We start from the raw sequence: 11,340 nt of genomic DNA on the forward strand, positions 1-11,340 counted from the left end.
AGAAGAATTGCTAATGATCTCAAAATGATGCAACAGTGATGTCGTAAGAATTGCTAATGAACTCAAAATGATGCTAACAGTAATGGAGTGAAAGTTTTGAATAACCTCAAAGTGATGCTGACGGTCATGAAGTAAGAGTTGCTACGAACCTCAAAATAATGCGACAGTAATGTAGTAAAAGTTGCTACGAACCTCAAAATATTGCGACAGTGATTTCAGAAGAATTGCTAATAAATTCAAAATGATGCTAACAGTAATGTAGTGATAGTTGCTAATAAACTCAGTGATGCTTACAGTAATGTAGTAAGTGTTTCGAACAACCTCAAAGTGATGCTGACAGTCATATAGTAAGAGGTGCTACGAACCTCAAAATAATGCGACAGTGATGTCAGAAGAATTGCTAATGAACTCAAAATGATGCTAAAGTGATTTAGTAAGAATTGCTAATGAACTCAAAATGATGCTAACATCAATGGAGTGAAAGTTGCTAATAAACTAAAAGTGATGCTGACAGTAATGTAGTAAGAGTTGCTATGAACCTTTAAATTATGCAAAAGTAATGTAGTAAGAGTTGCTACGAAAATCAAAATAATGCGACAGTGATGTCAGAAGAATTGCTAATGATCTCAAAATGATGCGACAGTGATGTAGTAAGAATTGCTAATGAACTCAAAATGATGCTAACAGTAATGGAGTGAAAGTTTCGAATAACCTCAAAGTGATGCTGACGGTCATGTAGTAAGAGTTGCTACGAACCTCAAAATAATGCGACAGTAATGTAGTAAAAGTTGCTACGAACCTCAAAATATTGCAACAGTGATGTCAGAAGAATTGCTAATGAACTCAAAATGATGCTAACAGTAATGTAGTGATAGTTGCTAATAAACTCAGTGATGCTTACAGTAATGTAGTAAGTGTTTCGAACAACGTCAAAGTGATGCTGACAGTCATGTATTAAGAGTTGCTACGAACCTTTAAATAATGCAACGGTAATGTAGTAAAAGTTGCTACGAACATCAAAATAATGCGACAGTGATGTCAGAAGAATTGCTAATGATCTCAAAATGATGCAACAGTGATGTAGTAAGAATTGCTAATGAACTCAAAATGATGCTAACAGTAATGGAGTGAAAGTTTTGAATAACCTCAAAGTGATGCTGACGGTCATGTAGTAAGAGTTGCTACGAACCTCAAAATAATGCGACAGTAATGTAGTAAAAGTTGCTACGAACCTCAAAATATTGCGACAGTGATTTCAGAAGAATTGCGAATAAATTCAAAATGATGCTAACAGTAATGTAGTGATAGTTGCTAATAAACTCAGTGATGCTTACAGTAATTTAGTAAGTGTTTCGAACAACCTCAAAGTGATGCTGACAGTCGTGTAGTAAGAGTTGCTGCGAACCTCAAAATAATGCGACAGTGATGTCAGAAGAATTGCTAAAGATCTCAAAATGATGCGATAGTGATTTAGTAAGAATTGCTAATGAACTCAAAATGATGCTAACAGTAATGGAGTGAACGTTTCGAATAACCTCAAAGTGATGTTGACAGTCATGTAGTAAGAGTTGCTACGAACCTCAAAATAATGCGACAGTGATGTCAGAAGAATTGCTAAAGATCTCAAAATGATGCGATAGTGATTTAGTAAGAATTGCTAATGAACTCAAAATGATGCTAACAGTAATGGAGTGAACGTTTCGAATAACCTCAAAGTGATGTTGACAGTCATGTAGTAAGAGTTTCTACGAACCTCAAAATAATGCGACAGTGATGTCGGAAGAATCGCTAATGATCTCAAAATGATGCGACAGTGATGTAGTAAGAATTGCTAATGAACTCAAAATGATGCTAACAGTTATGTAGTGATAGTTGCTATAAACTCAGTGATGCTTACAGTAATACAGTAAGTGTTTCGAACAACCTGAGAGTGACGCTGACAGTCATGTAGTAAGAGTTCCTACTAACCTCAATTTAATGGTACAGTGATGTCTATGAATTGCTAATAAACTCAAAATGATGCTAACAGTAATGTAGTGATAGTTTCTAATACACTCAAAGTGATGCTGACGGTCATGTAGTAAGAGTTGCTACGAACCTCAAAATATTGCGACAGTGATGTCAGAAGAATTGCTAAAGATCTCAAAATGATGCGACAGTTATTTAGTAAGAATTGCTCATGAACTCAAAATGATGCTAACAGTAATGGAGTGAACGTTTCGAACAACCTCAAAGTGATGCTGACAGTCATGTTGTAAGAGTTGCTACGAACCTCAAAATCATGCGACAGTGACGTCAGAAGAATTGCTAATGATCTCAAAATGATGCTACAGTGATTTAGTAAGAATTGCTAATGAACTCAAAATGATGCTAACATTAATGGATTGAAAGCTGCTAATAAACTCAAAGTGATGCTGACAGTAATGTAGTAAGAGTTGCTACGAACCTTTAAATAATGCAAAAGTAATGTACTAAGAGATGCTACGAACATCAAAATAATGCCACAGTGATGTCAGAAGAATTGCTAATGATCTCAAAATGATGCGACAGTGATGGAGTAAGAATTGCTAATGATCTCAAAATGATGCTAACAGTAATGGAGTGAAAGTTTCGAATAACCTCAAAGTGATGCTGACGGTCATGTAGTAAGAGTTCCTACGAACCTCAAAATAATGCGACAGTAATGCAGTAAAAGTTGCTACGAACCTCAAAATAATGCGACAGTGATGTCAGAAGAATTGCTAAAGATCTCAAAATGATGCGACAGTTATTTATTAAGAATTGCTAATGAACTCAAAATGATGCTAACAGTAATGTAGTGATAGTTGCTAACAAACTCAGTGATGCTTACAGTAATGTAGTGATACTTGCTAATAAACTCAGTGATGCTTACAGTCATGTAGCAAGAGTTGCGACGAACCTACAAATAATGTGAAAGTGAAGTCGGAAGAATTGCTAATGATCTGAAAATGATGCGACAGTGATGCAGTAAGAATTGCTAATGAACTCAAAATGATGCTAACTATAATGGAGTGAAAGTTTCGAATGACCTCAAAGTGATGCTGACAGTAATGTAGAAAGAGTTGCGAATAACCTCAAAATAATGCGACAGTGATGTCAGAAGATTTGGTAATGATCTCAAAATGATGCGACGGTGATGTCATGAGGATTGCTAAATAACTAAAAACGATGCTGACGGTAATCTCGTAAGAGCTGCTAATAACCTCAAAATGATGCTGACAGTAATGTCGTAAGAGTTGCTACGAACTTCAAAATAACGCTACAGTGATGTAGGATGAATTGTTAATGAATTCAAAAACTATGCTACAGTGATGTCGTAAGAATTGCTAATGAAGTCAAAATGATGCTAACAGTATTGTAGTGATAGTTGCTAATAAACTCCGTGATGCTTACAGTAATGTAGTAAGTGTTTCGAACTACCTCAAAGAGATGCTGACAGTCATGCAGTAAGAGTTGCTACGAACCTAAAAATAATGCAGCAGTGATGTCGGAAGATTTGCTCATGAACTCAAAATGATGCTAACAGTAATGTAGTGATAGTTGCTCATAAACTCAAAGTGATGCTTACAGTAATGTAGTAAGAGTTGCTAATAAACTCAGTGATGCTAACAGTAATGTAGTAAGTGTTTCGAACTCCCTCAAAGTTATGCTGACACTCATGTAGTGAGAGTTGCTACTAACCTCAAAATAATGCAACAGTAATGTAGTAAGAGTTGCTACGAACCTCAAAATAATGCGACAGTGATGTCGAAAGAATTGCTAATGATCTCAAAATGATGCGACAGTGATAGAGTAAGAATTGCTAATGAACTCAAAATGATGCTCACAGTAATGTAGTGATACTTGCTGATAAACTCAGTGATGCTTACAGTAATGTAGTAAGTGTTTCGAACAACCTCCAAGTGATGCTGACAGTCTAGTAGTAAGAGTTGCTACTGACCTCCAAATAATGCGACAGTGATGTAGTAAGAATTGCTAATGAACCCAAAATGATGCTAACAGTAATGTAGTGATAGTTGCTAATCAACTCGAAGTGATGCTGACAGTAATGTAGTAAGAGTTGCTTCGAACCTTAAAATGATGCAACAGTAATGTAGAAAGAGTTGCTACGAATATCAAAATAATGCGTCAGTAATGTCAGAAGACTTGGTAATGATCTCAAAATTATGCAACAGTGATGTCGTAAGAATTGCTATTAAACCCAAGACGATGCTAACAGTAATGTAGTGATAGTTGCTAATAAACTCATAGTGATGCTGACAGTCATGTAGTAGGAGTTGCTTCGAACCTCCAAATAATGCGACAGTGATGTAGTAAGAGTTGCTACGAACCTCAAAATAATGCAACAATAATGTAGTAAGAGTTGCTACGAACCTCAAAATGATGTGACAGTGATGTCAGAAGAATTGCTAATGATCTCAAAATGATGCGACAGTGATGTAGTAAGAATTTTTAATGAACCCAAAATGATGCTAACAGTAATGTAGTGAAAGTTTCGAATAACCTCAAAGTGATGCTGACATTCATGTGGTTCGAGTTGCGAGTAACCTAAAAATGATGCTGTCAGTAATGTTTTAAGAGTTGCTAATAACCTCAAAGTAATGCTACAGTGATGTCGTAACAATTGCTAACGAAGTCAAAATGATGCTAAAAGTCATGTAGTCAGTGTTTCGAACTCCCTCAAAGCGATGCTGACACTCATGTAGAGAGAGTTTCTACTTACCTCAAAATAATGCAACAGTAATGTATTAAGAGTTTCTAAGAACCTACAAATAACGCGACAGTGAAGTCGGAAGAATTGCTAATGATCTGAAAATGATGCGACAGAAATGCAGTAAGAATTGCTAATGAACGCAAAATGATGCTAACTATAATGAAGTGAAAGTTTAGAATAACCTCAAAATGATGCTGACAGTAATATAGTAAGAGTTGCTACGAACCTCAAAATAATGCCACAGTGACGTCGGAAGAATTGCTAATGATCTCAAAATGATGCTTCAGTAATGGAGTGAGAGTTGCTGAAAACCTAAACTGATGCTAAAGTATTGCAGTGAGAGTTTCTACTTACCTCAAAATAAAGCTACGGTGATGTAGTGAGAGTTGCCACTAACCTCAAAATGATGCTAACAGTGATGTGGTGAGAGTTGCTACGAACCTCAAAATGATGCTAACAGTGATGTGGTGAGAGTTGCCACTAACCTAAGAAATGATGCTACAGTGATGTAATAAGAGTTGGTACTAACCTAAAAATGATGCTTACAGTGATGTAGTGAGAGTTGCTTGTAATTTCAAATTCATGCTAAAGCGATGTAATGAGCATTGCTACTAACCTAAGAAATGATGCTCCAGTGATGTCATGAGAGTTTCTGCTATCCTCAAAATGATGTTACAGTAATGTAGTAAGAGTTGCTACAAACCCTAAAAATGATGCTACAGTGATGTGGTGAGAGTTGCCACTATGCTAGAATGATGCTACAGTGATGTAATAAGAGTTGGTACTAACCTAAAAATGATGCTTACAGTGATGTAGTGAGAGTTGCTTGTAATTTCAAATTCATGCTAAAGCGATGTAATGAGCATTGCTACTAACCTAAGAAATGATGCTCCAGTGATGTCATGAGAGTTTCTGCTATCCTCAAAATGATGTTACAGTAATGTAGTAAGAGTTGCTACAAACCCTAAAAATGATGCTACAGTGATGTGGTGAGAGTTGCCACTATGCTAGAATGATGCTGACAGTCATGTAGTGAGAGTTGCTAAAAATGTCAAAATGATGCCACAGTAATGTATTGAGAGTTGCTACGAACCTCAAAATGATGCTAAAGTGATGTAATGAGATTTTCTACTAACCTAAGAAATGATGCTGACAGTCATGTCGTGAAAATTGCTTAAAACCTCAAAATGTTGCTACAGTGATGTAGTGAGTTTCTACTTACCTCAAAATAAAGCTATGGTGATGTAGTGAGAGTTGCTACGAACCTCAAAATGATGCTCCAGTGATGTAGTGAGAGTTGTGACTAACCTAAGAAATGATGCTCCAGTGATGTCGTGAGAGTTGCTTAAAACCTCAAAATGATGCCACAGTAATGTAGTGAGAGTTGCTACTATCCTCAAAATGATGCTGACAGTGATGTAGTGAGAGTTACTACGAACCTCAAAATGATGCTCCAGTCATATAGTAAGAATTGCTAGGAAGCTAAGAAATGATGCTCCAGTGATGTCATGAGAGTTGCTACTAACCTAAGAAATGATGCTACAGTGATGTGGTGAGAGATGCTAAAAACCCCAAAATGATGCTACAGTCACGTAGCGAGAGTTGCTACTAATCTCAAAACGATGCTACAGTGATGCAGTAAGAACATCCCTTCCAGCCTTGTCTGAAAAACTTTCCTGATCCCAGAGAAAGAGGCTCCAAGGAGGAAGAAGGCAGCAAAGCTCCAGGAGGCCAAGGAGAGGGCAAAGATGGAGGCTGAGCCAAAGGAGCCAGTGTGGGTCCACAACTATGAAGTGTGGAAAAAGGAATGTGACGACTGATGGCCAAGGTGAAGAAGGAGAACAAGGAGGTGGATGCTGAGTGGCAGGCCAGGAATTTTGTGTGGAAGGCTGAGCTGGAAGACACAAAAACATTCCTGAAGGTCCTTGAGGCCCGGTGGAAGAGGGAGGAGCAGGACAAGAAAGAGACGGAGCAGGTCCTGAAGGAGGCTCGCCAGGAAGTGAGCAACTCTGATGCTCAGCAATGGGATGAGGACAAAGACCAGGACAAAGAAGAAATGGTCCTGGAGGCCCAGGAGGACCTGGAGACGGAGAAACAGGATAAAGAGGAGGACAATAAAGAGGCAGAGGAGGTCCAGGAGGCCCAGCTGACAGCCAAGGAGGAAGGACATGAGGAGAATGGGACAATGTCATGGACACAGAAAAACTGACATGTCAGGAAAATAATACAGAGGCAGAGGAGGTCCAGGAGGCTCACATGCCATTTGAGGAGGAAGGGCATCAGGAGGAGGAGAAGACTGTCAGGGAGACAGAGCAGGAAAACCAAACGCGTGGAGGAGGGACATCAGAAGAAGAAGGTGAAGCCTGGACGTTTAAGAAGGTGGATTTCATCTCTTTTTACTCCCCACAAGAGAGCAGAGCGTCATGAGGCAGAGCAGGTCCTGAAGGAGGCTGGACAGGAAGTGAGCCTCTCTGATGCTCAGCAATGGGATGAGGACAAAGACCAGGACATAGAAGAAAGGGTCCTCGAGGTGATGGTCCTGGACAAAGAGCTGGCTAAGGAAGAGCCCAAAGAGGTGGTGGGGCTCGTGAGGGAGGAGCTTCAGGAGACAGTGAGAAAGACCAGGAACACCAAACGCACCAAGGAGGGACATCGGCAGGAGGAAGCGAAGCATGGACCTTTAGTGGAGTGCTTCTTATGTCTCTTTTGTCTGTCACCATAAAATCTGAAAATTAAACTCATTTTTCCAATAATTGTATCACTGATCACTCATGTGATGGGTGGTGTTTTATTTTTTATTTATTTTTTGGTACTGAAAACATCTCCTGCCTCTGGCCTGTTCTGCCGTCCTTGTGTTCAAAAGGCCGTCTTCATGTGTCTCCACCAACACTCAGGCTGAATCCATGATCTCAGCATCAGAATCAAAGGAAGGTCAATGGCTCTGTTTGTGTCACAATAATAGAAACATACTAAATGCAGCCAACTGGAAAGCTCTGGGCCCCAAACTGGGTTTCATGGTTCCTGTGAGTGAGGGTGTGGCTGGTTAGGAAGTGTAGTTTTGTCCTACTGGACACTGGCATTGCCATCTTGACTTGTGGTTCTACTGTGCACAGCTGGATGTTCCCACATCCTCATAAAACAAGGGAACAGAGGCTGACAGGTAAGGACAAGGACACATCTGCTGCTTTGACAACTACAGATTCCACACCAAACACTCAAGAGTTGGCAGGTGGAGCTGCCAACACAGAGGAAACAAGCCCGGTGTCTCAGTCCAAGCCCAGATCAGGTCAGGAGACACAACAGCCCAGGAAGAACTCCCATTTCAGGGCTTTCCAAATAGAGACCTGGGATTTAAGAGTCCAGTCCACTACTGAGAGAATGATACTGCACTACTGAGAGAATGATTGTCTTCTGATTGAAGCCATACTTCACCACCAAAGTGGACTTTTCCTTACAAGCACTCACAAACAGGTGTGCTGAGGTCACAAAGACATGTTGTCACTTTTGATCAACTTCATTGTGAGGTCCCACTGAAGGAAGAGCCAGACACGTTTTTAGCTTGAGGCGAATGGAGAACGATGCCTTACAACATTAAACTTTCAAAATAAAAAAGATTTACAAACTCTCCAGGTCCTCCATCGTCTAGAATAAATATCTTCTTTATCCAGTTGGATGCTCGGGAAAAAAAACAACACTTGAAAGAGCAAATACATGTTTGGGGGAATTCTAGCTTTAACCATGACAGTGAGGACATTAAACTCATTGTTGTACTGGTTACCGTCATGGTGGGAGGGCTGGTTCTTGGTCTGCTTGAGCCAACTCTGATCCTGGACTACTATTCCTGAGTCATCACCCCTCACCTGCATTGTCCGCTGACAGCGTCACACCTGACGTCTGGGGAAGGGATTCCAGGACGGGAGCAGTTGCAGGCCTCACAGCCAACCACTGGGTGGCAGCCAAACGTCTGGGGCTCACTGGGTGCCCTCAGGACGGAGGGTCCTGGGAGGACAGATCCAGTTGCCGGTCAGCGGTTCACATAACCTGGTACCACAGTTCCAGGCTGAAGCTGGAGAGAGAGAGACAGACAGGAATGAAATGATCTGGTGAAAGACAAACACTGGCTCAGCCCAACATTGATGTTTCTTCCTGGGATTGTTGTGCTGTTGACCAGCAGTCACATGACACACAGTTTAGTTTGCTCACTGAATTGGCTTCAGAGAACCCCGCCTTTTTAAAGACTATTTTGGTGGATGTCCTTTGATGTTCAGCTCCAAGCTGTCCTCTGATGGTTGGACAGGTTGGTTTGGTCTGTCCTCTCACTCATCATTAAAGCCCTTATTACTCATCCTTCATCCAATCTGACACTCACGTCTGCAGAGGGGAATCCCCAGCAACCCGCGGCCCACATGGAGCAGTCTCGGCCAATCACGTGGGGCCTGCCGACCACCAAATGGCTCGCAGGTGTCACTCTCAGCTCCAACCTCATGGCAGGCACAAGGCAGGGCGCCGTTGGTGAGGACAGCCCAAAGAGACACAGCTGAGCTGAGACAGAATGGAGATGAAGGACAGGAGGGACGACAGAGAAAAAGGAAACGTTAGCGAGACATTTTAGGAAAATTAGTTTAGTGGGGAAAAGGTTCTTAGCCAAACTTGCTAAATGGAAGGACAACAAAAAACAAAGATCTTCAAAAGAAAATTAGCACAAAATGAAACCCTGCAAGAGAAAGTAAATCAAGAACTAAATATTCTTGAGGCTCAGGTCTTTAGTTCCAATGCTTGTAAATGACATCTGAATGCATTCACAACCCAAATCTGAGCAGACAGAAGCGTCCCAGTCAGGCCCAGTTTAGTTCCTCTAGAACATTCAGGGATACAGAACAGGGACCAACTCAGGCTGAGAGACACCGACTTGACATGAAAGCTGTTGAGGCCACAGTTGCTGATGAAGTGGTCAGATTTCTCCAGTGGTTCTTGGTTCAGGGAGCTGGAGCTGGAGCTGCTCTCAGGCACCACCAGGACGTAATCCTGGAGAGACAGAAGGAAGAAGTCCAGGCCTGACAGAGGAGAAGGAGGCACAGAGTAGAAACAGCAGATACGTGTCAGGAAAGGGAGAGGGTATCAGTCCAGCAGAGGAGCAGGAAACCTACCACCACAGGGCTCTGCCTGCAGGAACCTGCAGGTGAGGACGACCTGGTGGTCCGGCACATCCAGAATGATCTGGTTTTCGGACACCGGCACGTTTCGGCAGCCGTAAGCGTGGGGACAGAAGGAGGCGTTGGCGTGGCCTGAAAGACAAAAACAACCATCTTCATTTTAATGTTTCTCAAACAGCCGGAGCAGGAAAGCCAAGATGAATCAAAGATCCTCCACCCTGCCAGATCCGACCCTGGTAATGTAGACCTGCACAGGGTGGGTGGGGTGGAGCGGCTGGTGGTGGTGGAGGATGAAGACGAATCTGCCCAAAGCCTGGACACGGTGGAGTCCACCGCAGCGTTCTGAGTAGAAGGATGAGAGCAATGTTCAATGCTACATGTTTTCTTTGCTGAACCGCCGATGTTTCCAATCACGAATCTCAGTCATGAGATTTGAACATCATGGAGGAGTTCAAAAGTGTCAAACTGGGCCGGTCTCCATTTTATGAGTCCGGAGACCGAAGATAAAACTACAAGTCACTGGTTCAGATTTGACTCGTCTGAATCCAAACACAGCAGCATTCTTCCACCAGGCCAGAGGAGTTGATCATGATAACAAGATATCTTCATGCTACTACAACACACAAACTCATCACAAGAAAAGACTTCATGGTGGAACAACAAATCTCCTCCCAATGGGAAAAACATTGAGTTGAACAATCAACTTTTCCATGATGACATGGAGAGCTTGGCAGCAGCAGCAGGCTTCCATTGGGGGCTGATATGCCAGCTCCACTTAGCCTTCTTTGGAATGGTTTCACCTGGAGTGATGCTGTTATTGAGACCTTTTATCTGGAACAACACCACCTGCATGGAGACTGAGGACTTCAACAGATGCAGATGTTGACCCAGAATAAATCTAAATATTCCAGATGTGTTAAATCAATCCAGCAGCAGTGGTGGGAGCGTCGTAAACTCACTCCCTCAGCAGCCGTCAGCCTCCGTACCTGCACGGAGTCCAGCCTGATGTGGTCTCTGTTGTCTGCTCCCAGAGGTGGTCTGTCACCTCTGAACCAGGGGGCTCATCTCTCTGGTGGGAGGGCAGTGGAGGAGCTGCAGCGGGGGAGGCCAGGATGGGCTCCTGTAGGAGGAGCTCTGGCCCTCCTTCAGCACCAGCCAGTTGGAGGGAGTTTGGAAACGTGAGGGGACACAGGAGGAGCTACAGGGGGAGGGAAGGTGGATCAGAACCGTTCTAACAAGAGCGCTGAGGGGACACAGGAGGAGCTACAGGGGGAGGGAAGGTGGATCAGAACCCTTCTAACAAGAGCGCTGAGGGGACACAGGAGGAGCTACAGGGGGAGGGAAGGTGGATCAGAACCCTTCTAACAAGAGCGCTGAGGGGACACAGGAGGAGCTACAGGGGGAGGGAAGGTGGATCAGAACCGTTCTAACAAGAGCGCTGAGGGAACACAG

The 11,340-nt window shown here is 42.4% G+C and overlaps 1 long non-coding RNA gene across 1 annotated transcript; it reads right to left on the reverse strand.

Annotated features, from left to right (window-relative positions):
* Nucleotides 1–8,133: 8,133 nt before the first annotated feature.
* On the reverse strand, nt 8,134–9,217 carry LOC147270594 (uncharacterized). Its single transcript, XR_015115695.1, has 3 exons — nt 9,105–9,217; nt 8,355–8,801; nt 8,134–8,265 (listed from the first exon to the last, which is right to left on the reverse strand). It is a non-coding gene; the product is annotated as an uncharacterized LOC147270594 (long non-coding RNA).
* Nucleotides 9,218–11,340: the final 2,123 nt, after the last annotated feature.

Source organism: Aulostomus chinensis, chromosome 1, assembly GCF_037954235.1.
Source record: "Aulostomus chinensis isolate RoL2024-O1b breed Wild chromosome 1, RoL_Achi_v1.0, whole genome shotgun sequence".
In the NCBI taxonomy this organism is placed as follows: Eukaryota; Metazoa; Chordata; class Actinopteri; order Syngnathiformes; family Aulostomidae; genus Aulostomus; species Aulostomus chinensis.